An 18,818-nucleotide genomic window follows, 5' to 3' on the forward strand; every position below is an offset into this window, starting at 1 on the left:
TTTTCCAGCATGTCCTAGATACCCCATCACACCAGTAAAACAAGATTTGGATTTAAAAATCACTGGTAATGCTGCTGGTACAGGAACACATGAAGGACATCCTTAAAGAAATTCAGGAGAAAATGGAACAAAAGTTAGAAGCCCTTGCAAGGGAAACACAAAAATCATTGAAAGAAATCAAGGAGAATACAAAAGCCAATAATGAGGAAACACAAAAAACACTTAAAGAAATACAGGAGAACTTTGTTCAACAGGCTGAGGTCATGAAAGAGGAAACACAAAAATCTCTTAAAGAATTACAGGAGAGCACAAACAAGCAAATGAAGGAGCTAAGCAAAACCATCAGGATCTAAAATCAGAAGTAGAAACAACTAAGAAAACTCAAAGGGAGACAACTTTGGAGATAGAAAGCCTTGGGAAGAAATCAGGGGACAGAGATGCAAATATCAACAACAGAATACAAGAGATAGAAGAAAGAATCTCAGATGCTGAAGATACCATAGAAACCATGGACTCAACAGTTAAAGAAAATGCAAAATGCAAAAAGCTTGTAACCCAAAATATCCAAAAAATCCAGGACACAATGAGAAGACCAAACCTAAGGATTATAGGCATAGTTGAGAGTGAAGATTTACAACTTAAAGGGCCAGCAAATATCTTCAATAAAATTATGGAAGAAAACTTCCCTAACCTAAAGAGAGAGATGCCCATGAATATACAAGAAGCCTACAGAACTCCAAACAGACTGGACCAGAACAGAAATACTTCTTGTCACATAATAATCAAAACACCAAATGTACTAAACAAAGAAAGAATATTAAAGGAAGTAAGAGAAAAAGGCCAAGTAACATATAAAGGAAGACCTATCAGAATCACAGCAGACTTTTCACCTGAGACTATGAAAGCTAGAAGATCCTGGGCAGATCTCATGCAGACTCTAAAAGAACACAAATGCCAGCTAAAATTGATATACCCAGCAAAACTCTCAATCACCATAGATGGAGAAACTAAGATATTCCATGACAAAACCAAGTTTACCCAAAAACTATCCACAAACCCAGCCCTACAAAGGATAATAGGAGGAAAAAACCAATACAAGGAGGGAAACTTCACCCTGGAAAAAGCAAGATAATAACCTTCTCTCATCAAACCCAAAAGAAGTTAACCAATCAAATATAAAAAATAACATCAAAAATGACAGGAAGTAACAATCACTATTCCTTAATATCTCTTAACATCAATGGACTCAATGCCCCAATAAAAAGACATAGACTAACTGACTGGATACGTAAACAGGACCCTACATTTTGCTGCATACAGGAAACACACCTCAGGGTCAAAGACAAACACTACCTTAGAGTAAAAGGCTGGAAGACAATTTTACAAGCAAATGTTCTCAGGAAACAAGCTGGAGTAGCCATTTTAATATCAGATAAAATTGACTTTCAACCCAAAGTCATCAAAAGAAACTCTGAGTGACACTTCTTGCTGATCAAAGGAAAAATACAACAAGAAGAACTCTTAATCCTGAACATCTATGCTCCAAATGCAAGGGTACCCTCACTGATAAAAGAAACTTTATTAAAGCTCAAAGCACACATTGCACCTAACACAACAATTGTGGGTGACTTCAACACTTCACTCTCCTCAATGGACCGATCAGGAAAACAGAAACTGAATAGGGACACAATGAAACTAATTGAAGCTTTGGACAAATTAGATTATATATATATATATATATATATATATATATATATATATATATATATATATATATATATATATATATATAAAACACATTCTATCCTAAAGCAAAAGAATATACCTTTTTCTTAGTACCTCATGATACCTTCTCCAAGTCGACCATATAATTGGTCACAAGACAGACCTCAACAAATATACGAAGATCGAACTAATCCCATGCCTCCTATCAGATCACTATGGAGTAAAAGTGATCTTCAATAGCAACAAAAACAACAGAAAACCCACATACATGTGGAAACTGAACAATATTCTACTCAATGATACCTTGGTCAAGGAAGAAATAAAGAAATAAATTAAAGACTTTTTAGAACTTAATGAAAATGAAGACACAACATACCCAAATCTATGGGACACAATGAAAGCAGTGCTAAGAGGAAAACTCATAGCCCTGAGTGCCTCCAAAAAGAAAATGGAGAGAGCATACACTACCAGCTTAATGACACACCTGAAAGCCCTGGAACAAAAAAAAGCTATTTCACCCAGAAGGAGTAGAAGGCAGGAAATCATCAAAGTCAGGGCCAAAATCAATCAAGTAGAAACAAAGAGAACCATACAAAGAATCAACAAAACCAGGAGCTGGTTCTCTGAGAAAATCAACAAGATAGATAAACCCTTAGCCAGACTAACCAAAGGGCACAGAGACAGTATTCAGATTAACAAATTTAGAAATGAAAAGGGAGATATAACAACAGAAACTGAGAAAATTCAAAAAATCATTAGATCCTACTACAAAAGCCTATACTCAACACAACTGGAGAATTTGGAGAAAATGGACAGTTTCCTAGACAGATATGCGACACCAAAACTAAATCAGGATCAAATAGATCAACTAAACAGTCCCATAACACCTGAAGGAATAAAAAGGGTCATAGAAAGTCTCCCAACCAAAAGAAGCACGGGACCAGATGGCTTCAGTGCAGAATTCTATCAGACCTTCATAGAAGACATAACACTAATACTCTTCAAAATATTGCACAAAATAGAAACAGAAGGAACTCTACCCAACTCATTCTATGAAGCCACAATTACGCTGATACTAAAACCACACAAAGATCCAACAAAGAAAGAGAACTTCAGACCAATTTCTCTTATTAATATTGATGCAAAAATACTTAATAAAATTCTCGCCAACCGAATCCAAGAACACATCAAAATGATCACCATGATCAAGTAGGCTTCATCCCAGGGATGCAGGGATGGTTCGATATAAGGAAATCCATCAATGCTATCCACTACATAAACAAACTCAAAGAAAAAAAAACCATATGATCATCTCATTAGATGCAGAAAAAGCATTTGACAAAATTCAGCATCCTTTCATCCTAAAAGTCTTGGAAAGAACAGGAATTCAAGGCCCATACCTAAACATCGTTAAAGCAATATACAGCAAACCGGTAGCCAACATCAAACTAAATGGAGAGAAACTTGAAGCAATCCCACTAAAATCAGGGACTAGACAAGGCTGTCCTCTCTCTCCATATCTTTTCAATATAGCACTTGAAGTTCTAGCTAGAGCAATTAGACAACATAAGGAGGTCAAGGGGATACAAATTGGAAAGGAAGAAGTCAAATCATCACTATTTGCAGATGACATGATATCTACTTAAGTGACCCGAAAACCTCCACCAGAGAACTCCTACAGCTGATAAACAACTTCAGCAAAGTGGCTGGTTATAAAATCAACTCAAGCAAATCAGTTGCCTTCCTATACTCAAAGGATAAGCAGGCTGAGAAAGAAGTTAGGGAACTGACCCCCTTCACAATAGCCACAAACAATATAATGTATCTTGGTGTGACTCTAACCAAACAAGTGAAAAATCTGTATGACAAGAACTTCAGGTCTCTGAAGAAGGAAATCGAAGAAGACCTCAGAATATGGAAAAATCTGCCATGCTCGTGGATCGGCAGGATTAATATAGTTAAAATGGCCATCTTGCCAAAAGCGATCTACAGATTCAATGCAATCCCCATCAAAATCCCAACTCAGTTCTTCACAGAGTTAGAAAAAGCAATTCTCAAATTCATCTGGAATAACAAAAAACCCAGGATAGCTAAAACTATTCTCAACAACAAACGAAATTCTGGGGGAATCAGTATCCCTGATTTCAAGCAATACTACAGAGCAATAGTGTTAATAACTGCATGGTATTGGCACAGTGACACACAAGTGGACCAATGGAATAGAATTGAAGATCCAGAAATGAACCCACACACCTATGGTCACTTGATCTTTGACAAAGGAGCCAAAATCATCCAGTGGAAAAAAGATAGCCTTTTCAACAAATGGTGCTGGTTCAATTGGAGGTCAGCATACACAAGAATGCGAATTGATCTATTCTTATCTCCATGTACTAAACTTCACTCCAAGCGGATCAAGGACCTCCATGTAAAACCAGACACACTGAAACTAATAGAAAAGAAACTGGGGAAGACCCTAGAGGACATGGGCACAGGGGAAAAGTTACTGAACAGATCACCGATAGCTCATGCTTTAAGATCAAGAATTGACAAATGTGACCTCAAAAATTACAAAGTTTCTGTAAGGCAAAGGACACTGTTAAAAGGACAAAATGAAAACCATCAAATTGGGAAAGGATATTCACCAACCCTACATCTGACAGAGGGATAATATCGAATATATACAAAGAACTCAAGAAGTTAGACCCCCAGGGAACCAAATAACCCTATTAAAAATGGGGTACAGATCTAAACAAAGAATTTTCACCTGAAGAAATTCGGATGGCCGAGAGGCACCTTAAGAAGTGCTCAACATCATTAGTCATTAGGGCAATGCAAATCAAAACAACCCTGAGATTTCACTTTATACCAGTCAGAATGGCTAAGGTCAAAAACTCAGGAGACAGCAGGTGTTGGCGAGGATGTGGAGAAAGAGGAACACTCCTCCACTGCTGGTGGGGCTGTAAGATGGTACAACCACTTTGTAAATCAGTCTGGCGGTTCCTCAGACAACTGGACATGACACTTCCGGAGGACCCTGCTATACCTCTCCTGGGCATATATCCAAAGGATTCCCTGGCATGCAATAAAGACACATGCTCCATTATGTTCATAGCAGCCTTATTTATAATAGCCAGAAGCTGGAAAGAACCCAGATGCCCCTCAAAGGAGGAATGAATACAGAAAATGTGGTATATTTACACAATGGAATACTACTCAGCAATTAGAAACAATGAATTCAGAAAATTTTTAGGCAAATGGTTTGATCTGGAAAATATCATCCTAAGTGAGGTAACCCAGTCACAAAAGAATACACATGGAATGCAATCTCTGATAAGTGGATATTAATTAGCCCAGAAGCCCTGAATACCCAAGGCACAAATTGCATAACAAATGACTCCCATGAAGAAGTATGGAGAAGGTCCTGATCCTGGAAATGATTGATCTATCATTGGAGAGGAATATAAGGACAGAGAACAAAAGGATGGAGGTGATTGGAGAATGGATGGAGAGAAGAAGGTTTATGGGATATATGGGGAGGGGGGATCCGGGAAAGGGGAAATCATTTGGAATGTAAACAAAGAATATAGAAAATAAAAATATTAAAAAAATTGCATCCACCAATTATTCAATGATATGTGTGGTCTCCCTAGAGGTCTCTGTGCTTATTCATAGACCACTCATACTAATAGATTTTTTTATATTAGCTGTAGCATGTTAAGCAACTTAATTTCTTGCACATAAGTGTTGTACTTCTAGCTGATAATGGGAAACAGTTTTCAACATTACAATAGTAAGCTAAGCTGTATTCATATTTTTAAAGGTTATCAATATCATTGATTTCATCTGTGTTGTCAGACTCCATAGTTTAACCTTTTGGTACACTGATAAGTCTTAGACTATACCTCTTGAATATTTTCATGATCAATTTCTTTCTCACTGCCAGAAATTTGTTCCTATACTTAAGCCAATCATTTTATGGAAAGTTCAAATTTGACATGAATCTTTGAGACGTTCTTTTTTTTTTAATTCAATATATTCTTTATTTATGCTCTAAGATCATGAATTGACAAATGGGATCTCATAAAATTACAAAGTTTCTGTAAGGCAAAGGACACAGTCAAAAAGATAAAATGGCAACCAACATATGGGAAAAGATCTTTACCAACCCTACATCCATCAGAGGGCTAATATCCAAGATGTACAAAGAACTCAAGAAGGTAGACTCTAGAGAGCCAAATAACCCCATTAAAATGGGGTACAGAGCTAAACAAAGAATTTTCACCTGAGGAATATCGAGTGGCTCAGAAGCACCTAAAGAAATGTTCAACATCCTTAGTAATCAGGGAAATGCAAATCAAAATGATCCTGAGATTTCACCTCACACCAGTCAGAATGGCTAAGAACAAAAACTCAGGAGAAAACAGGTGCTGGCGAGGATGTGGAGAAAGAGGAACACTCGTCCACTGCTGGTGGGGTTGCAAGCTGGTACAACCCCTCTGGAAATCAGTCTGGTGATTCCTCAGAAAACTGGGCATGATACTACCAGAGGACCCTGCTATACCACTCCTGGGCATATACCCAGAGGATTCCCCAGCATGCAATAAGGACACATGATCCACTATGTTTATAGTAGCCCTATTTATAATAGCCAGAAGCTGGAAAGAACCCAAATGTCCCTCAACGTAGGAATGGATACAGAAAATGTGGTAAATATACACAATGAAGTGCTACTCAGCTATTAAAAACAATGAATTCATGAAATTCTTAGGCAAGTGGGTGGAACTGGATAATGTCATCCGGAGTGAGGTGACCCAATCACAAAAGAACACACATGGTATGCACTCACTGATAAGCGGCTATTAGCCCAAAAGCTGAGAATACCCAAGAAACAGTTCACATATCAAATGATGCCCAAGAAGAAGAGACCCCTGCCTGGTCTTGGAAAGGCTCAGTGAAGCAGTATAGGGCAATACCAGGATGGGTAAGTGAGAAGAGGCTGATTGGGGAACGGGGAGGGAAGAGGGCTTATGGGGAGGGGGCATCCAAGAAAGGGGAAATTATTTGACTTGTTCTTTTATGCCATATTTCTGGGAGACCACTTCTGATCATCTGATGAAGACTTATGCTCCTCAAAGGTCTGCATCATACATTTCCTTCAAGATATGTATAATCATTTCCCTATTTATTTATTTTTTTATATTTTTACATTGCTATCAATGTCTCCTGTGTTTTTTTTTTTTTCATTTCATTGTTTGGAATGTATGTACAGAATTTATGGTGTTATGTCTAATATGTGTTGGTACCAAGCAGTTTCACAAGAATTATGTATTGTTTGCTCTTTGCCTTGACATGTAGATGCATTATTGTATTCTAAATATCAGTCTAGAGAACTTAATTTTGATTATATCCATTCAACATGTGCTACAACTTATGCATTCAATGAGATCTATTGGCAATGTAGAGTTTATTCTTGATATCAAACTGGGTCTGTGCTTCTAGGTCTAAATTAAAATATTGATTGGAATACACTGGAGATCTTTGCAATATCATCCATGTTGACTATAACTCTCTTGATTTGAGTTTCTATGCCCTCAACTTTGGCAACAAAATCAGGCAAGTTGGTTTGATAGAACAGTTCTGACAAAATGTGACTAACATTGCCCTGATATTTTCTATAATTAATGTCTTTGTCAATAAGATGAAAAGTCTTTGAATGTAAGCTTTTGGTGTCTTCTGCCTGATGAAAAGGGGACGATATAAATGACTGCAAGAATTTGTGGATGTGACATGAAAACGTTTTCACTACTGAGCCTGTAAGCTCTTCCTTCTTTGCATTTTCTCACTATAGGTACTAATGGATGTACAACAGCTCATTCTCTAAAATAAAGACATAAATCCCCTGGGGTTCATCATAGACTGAGTAAGAGGCTGGAGCCCTGTTGGATTGGGACAGTTTGTGTGTTTGTGTGTGTAATGGGGTAGAAAGCTGGAGGATCAAATCCTGCAATGACCTTATCCATGTCAGTAGCACCAATTCTGGAAACCTAGATGGGATAGGTCTGTGAAAAATGACCAAATCTGAGTTCCAAGTCAGCCTGATTTATAGACTAGTTCTGTGACAATCAGATATACTTAGAGAAATATTATCTCTAAAACAAACAAAAATATAACCAATATAAAGAAAACAAATTGAAATAAAAAACCATAATTTATTTGGTCAATATTGTAGAAATACATAGAATCGTGTACGCATTAAAGATTTAAAGGAAACAAATTAAAAAAAAACCAGGCTATATCAATGTTATACATGAAGAAAATGTAATGCCAACAACTTCTAAGTATGATATTTTCCACTTATATAAATAAATAATATGGTAGCCTTTATTTTTAATATCCATATAAGGTGGAGCAAACACTATGCAAAAACAAATGAACACTTTTCTTTTCACATGTTCTTTCAAACAATGAATTTAACTATCTATTTAATACATATGTCATAGTAATATCAATTTTGAAAGTATAATAAGGCCAAAATTGGATGGTAACTAGGAATAATGGGAGAAAATGGAGGAGGAAAATGATTATAAGGGCAAGTTAAGCCAAAATGGTTAATTTACTGCCACATCGACCTCAGTAGAATCTGTGTGACAAGTTCCACAGACTGAAGCATTAGACTTCAAAAGAAGGAGGTCTCCTTGAACTGGTTGTGGAAGTCTCAGCTGGAGAAAACATATTGAGCTGTAGTTCTCATGGCAATTTTTCTTTCTTGTTATCTTTCATTTCTTTTCTTATCTACAGGTTCCTGGTAGCCTAGACAATGATATTAAGCAAGAATAATGGGCCCCCTGAGATGGGTCTCTAACATGACCTTATCTCCAGGGAAACCAATGCTTTATTTTTCAAATCGTTTACAAAATTATTATGATAGATAAAAACTTTTCCAACAATAAAATTTCATATGGCTACACATGTGTCATTGGAAGTGGGTTTTGGTTTATGCTAAAGAAAGTCTTAATTAGAAAAAATTAAAATAGTTTAAATTTATGCTTTGAAGATTTATAAAGAATCAGGCATTAGATGTTAAATAATAATTAACCATAGGGGCTGAAAAGTTAGCTCAGCTGTTAAAGGCACTGACCATAAAGACTTATTAACCCATTCTTTGGAATATGCCTTGGATGACTGCCCTATTGAACATATTCTTTTAGAATTGTTATATTTTGATGATGACATTACCTGTTCTGTTTGTGATTCACTGAATATGTAGTTTCAGAGTTGTAATACTTAGATGATTTTTGTATTTTACTGTGCCAAATGATTCTTGTTGGTATTTGTGACTGTTTTGCTGGATATGGTTTCTAAGAGTTGTATCATGTTTGGTTCTCTGCTTGAGAGCTACAAAATACACTCAGATTCAAACTGCCTCTGTGTTTGTTTGTTTGTCACTGCCAAATCCTTACCCACCAGGACTTCAAGAATCCTCATACCAGGGAACCTCAAACCTAGTTGAAGTTGTCTATGGCAACTCACTAGTACAAAAATATCTTCATGATCTTGACCAAGCATGTAAGTACAATAATAATAATTACATTTAGTAAAAAGAAAGTAAATATTCATCATAGACAAACTTTCCATTTAATATATCTAAGCAAAACCTAAATTTGTAGATATTTTCCATTAAGTAAGTATGAAGATATTATATTATAAATGTTTAAAATGTTTGCATTATATTGGTCATGTGATTTATTTTACATGTAAAAGTAATCACCAGCTTTTGTGCTGGTTAGTTTTGGTCAAGTTGACAGAAACTACAGTCAACCCATAAGAAAGAACTTTGGTTGAGTAATTGCTCCAGGAAACTAATCTGGGGCCACAACTCTGTTTTTTTTTCTTTGTTAGTGATGATGGGGTTGTGAACTAAACACACTATGGGCAAAGTCAGTCTTGAGTATGTGATTCTGGGCAGTAGGAAAAATAAAGCATGAAAGACAAGTCACTGAGCAGCTATCCTTCATGTTTTCTGATGTAGTTAGTATCTTCAGGTTCCTTTTTTGAGGTCCTGCACTGGTTCCCTCAATGATGCACTGTAACCTGTAAGCTAGCTGAACCCAACACCAACTTAGTTTGGTCAGTGTTTTATGACAGAAACAAAAACAATATCAATCTATGAGAGCATGATTGTTCATATTACTTTCAGTACTGAAATTGCTGTGATCAACGGCTCAAAATTTTGATGCTGTGTTGAGGGTTATCTTAAACTATATAGACACAAACAAAGGTCATATGAGTTAACAAAGTTGGGCATTTAAACATGTGGAATTCTTTGAGGTTACTGATGATATGCCAGGATTTTAACATCTTATAGTATACTAAGATATTACATTCTTTTAAGCAAAGGATGAAGTGATATACAGAGATTACATTTTTGTGTGCATTCCATTCACATGGAAAATGTAATTGTCAGTCTTTTACAGTATTTAGAAGAAAAAAATTTCAAAACTATTCATGTAGAAATAGAAAAGAACAGTATTATTCTTTCTTTGAACACACTATATGAATAGCATCTAGTGTGCTAGCAAAGTAGCAGCCATCAGTTTTCTAATACAAAAACTTAAAAAGGTGAATATGACTTCCACACCTGAAGATTCATAGGGAAACACTAGTAAATGAAACTGTTTCTAGAGTAGTAAAATGAATCATTTTATTAGTTTTATGCATGCATAAATTTTGAATATTTGTGTTGATGTTTGTGTTTGTTAAGGTTATAAAGCAAAATATTAAATGCTATGTAAAAGAAATAGAACATTTTGAACTCATGCTAAAATCAGATATACAATAATTGATGAAAAATCTATTATAATCAGCTGAGAATGGAAATAGTTCATCACACTACTTTTACCAAGAAATATAAACATTTTTCTAGGAAGACATTTAAAAACTTAAGTGAAGCTGTTGATCTTCAAATAAATGAAAGAAATCTAAGAATACTTTGTCTAGACTCCATACATTTACATGGAACTGTTACCACTGAAAATCATCCTTTCATGATGCTATGCAAAGAACAACTGATATTTGTCCTTAGGGGAATTTATGACTCCACAATGCACTAAAAGTTAACATGAGACCTATACTCATGACATCTCATTAGGAAAAAAAAATCTTAGAATAAGAAAGAAACAAACATAACTCATACACAGCCATGTATATACTAAGATACAAAAGTCAGAAACTAACCTGTACTTACCATTTGTTTTCTTCAGTTCCTTCACAAGCCACTTTGCTTCCTCTTGCCCCTTGTCCTCAATGCTCCTTTTTCCCATGACCAATTTCTCAGGCTATTGATGTGAAGTGCCTTGTGACTTTCCATACATTTCCATGGGTAAAACAAATGCCTGAAGAAATTGGAACAGACACTGGAAATTACCGACATAGAAGGAGCTGACAGGTGGCAGTAAGAGAGTGCCAAAGTATTCCTGAAAAGCAAACATGACCTCATTCCACCTTTCTGCTCACTTTGGAAACTGCTGAGTACACACATAAGCAAACCCAAACTTACCCTGTTGTTTAGAAACCTTTCCATAGATTGGGAAACTTCCTCTTCCAGAGAACTCTTCTCCATGATCAATGTGGGCTTCTTTTATTGCGTCATAGCCATGCATTACCACAGTAGGCTGTGAACCAAAATAGACTGTTCACAGGGTCATAGATTTTAGAAAACTAAGAAGAAATAGCAAAGGTAAATATTAGTGAAAAATATCATTTTATTTTTATAGAGTCAATCTATTTAGTTTAATTATCATATTGTGTTATAATATTTTTATTCAGAAAAAGTCAGTTTAACGTCTGTATAATTGCTTACATTATTTTGCTTGTTACATAGTGATATATGCTAGAAAATCTCCCAGGCTGTTGACACACTAAAACCAAAGATTTATCACACTAAGATATTAATGTCATCTATTTTTCATATTACACAAAGAAACTGAAGTAAAACATCCACATTTATTTCTAGGGTTCTTTTGCAAATAGGTAGAGTCCTGTGCTAAAACTATCTGTCCCTGCACACTTTTGTTTGTTTATTTAGTATATGTTTAATGACTACTTCTATTTTCTTATGGGTTATAGGAATATTTACATTCTTTACATGATCTTGATTTGACTTTGGTCAGTGCTACCTGTCCAGAATACCATGCATTTCATTTGGATCCTCCAATTTTATGGACTTCATGCTTTTAATTAAGACCTAATCAGTCTTTGAATTTCCAAGGTGACTCTTGTTATGTCTTCCTTTTCAGTTCTGATTGCATTAATTTGGTAGTGTCTCTCTGTCTTTTAGTTAGTTTGGCTAAGGGTTTTTCTAATTTCTGGAGATAGTGCTTCCTTGAATTCTAGCTGTACTACAAAACTATAGCGATATATATATATATATATATATATATATATATATATATATATATATATATATATATATATATCCATGTTATTGGCACAAAAACAAACTTGCCAATCAATGTAATTGAATTGAAGATCAGATGTAGATTCACACAACTAAGGGAACCTGGATTTTGATAAAGAAGCCAGATTTATACAGTGGAAAAAAAGAAAACATCTTCAACAAATAGTGCCATTCTAACTGGATCTTGAAATTTAGAAGAATGCTAATAGGCCCATATCTATCACCCTACCCCAAATCCAAGTCCAAATTGATCAAAGATCTCAAAATAAAAGCAGATAATTTGAACCTTATAGGAGAGATACTAGGGAATGACCTTGAACACATTGGCGCAAGAGACAACTTCTTGAACAATATACCAATAACACAGCCTCTAACATGAACAATAAGTAACAGGGACCTCATGAAACTAAAAAGGTTTTGAAAGGTAAAAGACACAATCAATAGGACAAATAACAACTCATAGAATAGGAAAAGTTTTTATAGATTCCATATCAGATCGGGTGCTCATTTTCAAATACACGAAGAACTCAAGAAGTTCAGATCATGAAACCAAATAATTCAATTAAAAAACTGGGACACAGTTATACACACAAAGTTTTGAACAGAATAATCTCAAATTGCTGAGAATCACTTGAAAAAATGTTCATCATCATTAGCCATCAGGGCAATAAAAATATTAATGGCTAAGATAAAAAACACTAGTAACAGGTCATCTGGCAGGGGTGTGCAATTAAGAACACTCCTCCATAGCTCGGTGGAAGTATTAACTTGTACATTTACTTTGAAAATAAATCTTGTAGTTCCTCAGAAAATTTGGACTTCATCTATATCAAAATCTAGCTATACTACTACTGGGCATATATCCAAAAGATGTTCCACCCTACCAGAAATAATCTTCATCAACTATGTCCATAGAAAACTTATTTGTAACAGCAAGAAACTGGAAACAACCTAGAATACCTCTACAGATGAATGTCTAAAGGAAATTTGGTACATTTATACAATGGAATATTACTCAGCCGTTAGGAAAAACGACATCATGGAATGAGTGGGCAAATGGATAGGACAGGGTGTTTTTAGAGTGGAAACCAAGAAAAAGGATAAGATTTGAAATGTAAATAAAGAAAATATTTAATAAATAAAAAGTGTTATTTTGATAAGCTTGCATACTTTGGGGCCATATGCCATGTTTGACTGATATAATTGGGTGGCCTGCCCTTTTCTGAGGGGAAATAAAGGACAAAAAATTGGATGAACTTGGAGGAGGTGAGAGAAGTTACTGGGAGTAGAGGAGGGATGGGAAATTGCTTTATCAATGTAAAATATGAGAGAATAAAGTAATAAAGAAACAACAAAAACCAGACTGAAGTATCATTTAAAAATTTTAATGAACAATATATTCTTTTCATTAAATAAAAGTTGTTTATCAGCTGGAGAAGTTCTCTGGTAGAATTGTTGAGGTTGCTTATGTATACTATCACATCATCTGCAAATAGTAATACTTTATTTCTTCTTTGCCAAGTTGTATCCACTTGATTTCTTTTTGTTGTCTTATTGTTCTAGCTAGCACTTTGAGTACTATGTCAAATAGATATGGTGAGAGTGGACATCCTGTCTTGTTCTGGATTTTAGTGGGAATGCTTCAAGTATCTCTCCATTTAATTTGATACTGGTTGTTGGTAAGCTGTAAATTGCTTTTATTATGTTTAGGTATGGGCCTTGAATTCTTGATCTACCCAACACTTTTAACATGAAGGGGTGTTATATTTTGTCAAATGCTTTTTTTTTTTTTACATCTAAGTAGATGATCATGTGATTTTTTTCTTTAAGTTTGTTTATATAGTGTATTATGTTAATAGATTTTTGTATATTGAACTAAACTTGCAACCCTGGGATGAATCCTTATTGATCACAGTGAATGATGGTTGTGATGTGCCCATGGATTCAGTTTGTAAGAATTCTATTAAGTATTTTTGCATAGATATTCATAAGTGAGATTGGTCTGAATTTATCTTTTTTGGTTGGGTACTTGTTTGGTTTAGGTATCAGAGTAATTGTGGCTTCATAGAATGAATTAGGCAGCGCTAGTTCTGTTTGTATTTTATGGAATAGTTTGAAGAATATTGGTATCATGTCTTATTTGAAGGTATGATAGAATTCTTCACTAAATCCATCTGGCCCTGGGGTTTTTTTGGTTGGGAGGTTTTAATGACTTCTTCTATTTTCTTATAGGAAAAGGACATGTTTACATTATTTACCTGCTCTTGATTTGACTTTGGTATGTGGTATCTTTCTAGAAAACCATCCATTTCATGTAGATTTTTCAGTTTTGTTGAGTATAGTCTTTTGTAGTAGGATCTTATGATTTTTTGAATTTCTTCCTTTTCTGTTTTTATGTTTCCCTTTTCATTTCTGATTTTGATAATTTGGACAGTGCTTCTGGGACCTTTATTTAGTTTTGCTAGGGGCTTGTCTATCTTATTGATTTTCTCAAGAAACAGCTTTTGGTTTTGTTGATTCTTTGTATTGTTTTCTTTGTTTCTATTTAGTTGATTTCGGGTCCCGAGTTTAACTATTTTATGTGGACACTCCTTTTGTGTGTGGTTGTTGCTTTTTGTTCTAGAGTTCTTAGGTGTGCTGTTAAGTTACTAGTGTAGGATCTCTTAATTTCTTTACCAGGGATTTAGTGATATGAATTATCCTCTCAGCATTGCTTTCATTATGCCCCATAAGTTTGGATATGATTTATCAACATTTTCATTAAATTCTAAGAAGTCATTTTTTCTTCTTTTTTCCCTGACCAAGTTATCATTGAGTAGAGAGATGTTCAGTTTCCACCTGTATGTGGGCTTTCTGTTATTTTTGCTGTTATTGAAGACTATACTTAGACCATGGTGATCTGATAGGATGCATGGCATTATTCCAATCTTCTCGTTTTGGTTGAAGATTGTTTTGTGACAAATTACATATGGTTGAATTTGTAGAAGTTACCATGAGGTGCTGAGAAGATGGTAGATTCTTTTGTTTTATGGTGAAATGTTCTGTAGATATCTGCTAAATCCATTTAGTTCATAACTTCTATTAATTTCAATGCGTCTCTGTTTAGTTTCTGTCTCAAAGACCTGTCTATTGGTGAGAGTGTGGTGTTGAAGCCTCCCCTTCTTTTTTTTTTTTCCAAAGATTTATTTATTATTATATGTGAGTACACTGTAGCTGTCTTCAGACACTCCAGAAGAGGGCATCAGATCTCTTTACAGGTGGTTGTGAGCCACTATGTGGTTGCTGGGATTTGAACTCAGAACCTTTGGAAGAGCAGTCAGCCACTGAGCCATATCTCCAGCCCCAAAATCTTCCCTTCTTATTGTATGTGGTTCAATGTGTGTTTTGAGTTTAAGTAAAGTTTCTTTTATGAATTTAGGTGCTTTCCAATTTGGGGCATAGATGTCCTTAATACTAAAAAAGAAATCAGGCTGTAATAAGAAATACAACAATTGATGAATATTATATTATACTCAGGTGAGAAGTGAAAATTATTCATCACAGCACTGTTATAGTGAATTATGAAATGATCCCACAAGGACCATTAGACACTTGAATAAAGCAATGCAGACAATTTCTAGAACAAAGAAAACCAGTATTACATGATCTTCGTTCCTTAAGTTTATGTGGCAACTATTACCATTGACAACTGCCATTATATTTACCAGTTCACTCCTGGGACATAAAAAGCTAAGTGAGCAATATCCAAAAATGCGGAAGGAAAGAGGAAAAAGAAGAAGCTACACAGAGAGCAGAAGGACCAAGCAGGCTTCTCCTTGCTATGGGAAGGAATAGGTCTTCTTAATTCTTAACAAGGCTGGCTTAGCCTTATTAAAAGGAAGAAAGCTTTCCTTTTACACACACACACACACACACACACACACACACACACACACACACACACACCATACACATATATGTTAGGGGCCTCAGATCAGCTCAGGCATGCTGCCTAGCTGGTGGCTCAGTGTCTGAGAGATCTCACGGTCAAGGTTAGTTGAGACTGCTGGTCTTCCTATGAGGTTGTCCTCCTCCTTAGCTTCTTCCAGCCTTTCTCTAATTCAATCACAGGAGTTCCCAACTTCAGTCCAATGGTTGAGTGTAAATATCTGTATCTATCTTAGTTAGCTGCTTGTTTAGCCTTTCAGAGGAATGTCATGCTAGGCTCCTATCTGTAAGCACCTCATATCCTCAATAATAATGTCAGGCCTTGGAACCCTTGAGATGGATCCCAATTTGGTCAGGTCACTGGACTGTCTTTTTCCCAGTCTCTTCTCCATATTTGTCACTGAACTTCTTTTAGGCAGGAACAATTCTGGGTCACAGTGTTTGACTGTGGGATGACAACACCATCCTTCCATTTTATGCCCTGTCTTTCTATTGGAGGTATAGTCTGAGTTCCCTCTTCCCACTATTGGTCATTTCTTCTCAGGTCCCTCCTTTTGTATTCTGAGAGTCTCTTACCTTCCCGGTCTCTGGTAATTTCTAGAAGCACCCCCCACCTTCCATCAGCAAAAGTTGCACATTTCCATTCATTCTCCTGGCCTTCAGGGATTCTTTATTGTCTCCCCCCACATACCTAATCATGTTCCTCTTTTCCCTTCCATAACCCTTCTCCCACCGAGGTTCCTTCTTTCCTCTGCCTCCTGTGATTGTTTTCTTCTCCCACTCAAGTGGGATTGAAATATCCCCAGCTGGGCCCTTCTTCTTGTTAACCTTTTTGACTTCTGCGGATAATATTCTAGGCATTCCTTTTGGGCTAATATCCACTTATTAGTGAGTAAACACCATGTATGTCTTTTGGGGCCTGAGTTACCTCAGTCAGAATGATAATTTCGAGTTCTATCCATTTGCCTGCAAAACTCCTGATGTCCTCATTCTTAATAGCTGAATAGTTTCCCACTGTGTAAATGAACTGCATTTTCTGTATCAATTCTTCTGTTTTGGGACATCTGGTTATATTCCAGCTTCTGGCTATCACAAATAAGGCTGTTATGAACATAGTGGAACATGTGCCCCTGGGTCATGTTGATATATATTTTTGGTTTATGTCCAAGAGTGGTGTATCTGGGTCTTCATGTAGATGTATTTCTAATTTCCTAAGGAACTTAGAGATAGATTTCCACAGTGGTTGTACTGATTTGCAATCTTACCAACAATGGGGGAGTGTTCTTTCTCCACATCCTTGCAAACTAGTTCTGTTGATCACCTGAGTTTTTCATCTTAGCCATTCTGATTGGTATAAGGTGGAATATCAGAGTTTTTTTGATTTGTACTTCTCTCATCACTAGGGACTTTTAATATTTTTAAGGGCTTCTTGGCCATTTGAGATTCCTTTGTGGTGAATTATCTGCTTAACTCTATACTCCACTATTTGATTGCATTGTTTGTTTTTTTTGGTAGAGCAGCATCTTGAGTTCTTTGTATATTTTGAATATTAGCCTTCTATTGGATGTGGGATAGTGAAGGATTTCCCCCCCCCCACCAACTGTAGGTTCCATATTTGTCTTATTGACTGTGCCCTTTGCCTTATAGAAGCTTTACATTGTCATGTGTTCCCATTTATCAATTCTTGATCTTAGAGCCTTAGTCATTGGAGTTCTGTTTGGGACATTTTCCCCCAGGTCAATGAGTTCAGTGCTCTTTCTTCCATTCTCTAAGTAAGTGACATTTGATTATTATAAAGCAGCATTGAATATATCACAAGACAAATGTCTTACCCATATATCTCATAAAGCAAAGTCTTACCCTCTGCCAATGCTCTTCCCCCTTTGCTGCCTAAAGGAGAAATGACAAGAAAGAAGACCTCACTAGGACTGGCCCCTGGTAGCCCAGTACACTCATAACTTTATATACCCAAGTCTTTACCAACCTTACAAAAATTTTGGAGGCTTCCTTTTCTAGCACACCCCTATTATTGAGGGCTTCTTTCACCACCTTGAAGTTGTATAATGCACAGTGCACTGTGTGCCCAAATACAGAATGAATGCAGGTCTTTAAAGACCTAAAAACAAAAGGGAAAGAATAAATATTCGTAAAATAAAGTAATATTAGTTTCCCGTGGGTTAATGTATATGAACTGATAAAGGTATTGTGTTATAAGGATTTTAATCAGAAAAACTCACTTTGAAGCCTATATTTACCATACATTATGATGGATTTTATCTATGGATTTGCTACCCTATGCCAGGCAGCTGACACTTTGAAGACAAAGAATCATCACACTATGACATTAAGCAGAGTTGTTATTTTTTTTCTTTTTGTCTTCTTTCACAAAGCAATCAAAGTAAAAATTGCAAATTTTTATTTCAGATGGTTGTACTGAATCTAAGTAGACTCAAATTTGAAACTCTACTTATTCATTACTGGATGCTTGGCATAGCCACATGATAACTCCATTCTGAAAAGGACATCAGTATTCAAATGGATGCTTTAGAACCACCTGAGAAATTCATGTTAAAACTAGAGAGCCTTGTGATGAAGAGTAGAACTCTTAAATATTCGATTACCACAAATGTTTGACTCCAGTTCTTATATATTGTTACAAATGAACAGAGAGTAGGCATCCTAGAAACTATACCATAGCATGCAGCACCTT

General features: G+C 35.8%; 1 pseudogene; it reads right to left on the reverse strand.

Moving 5' to 3' along the window:
• LOC127685219 (cytochrome P450 2C13, male-specific-like) overlaps nucleotides 1-18,818 on the reverse strand; it is a 68,849-nt pseudogene that overhangs the window by 13,474 nt on the left and 36,557 nt on the right.

This window comes from Apodemus sylvaticus, chromosome 1, assembly GCF_947179515.1.
Source record: "Apodemus sylvaticus chromosome 1, mApoSyl1.1, whole genome shotgun sequence".
NCBI lineage: Eukaryota > Metazoa > Chordata > Mammalia > Rodentia > Muridae > Apodemus > Apodemus sylvaticus.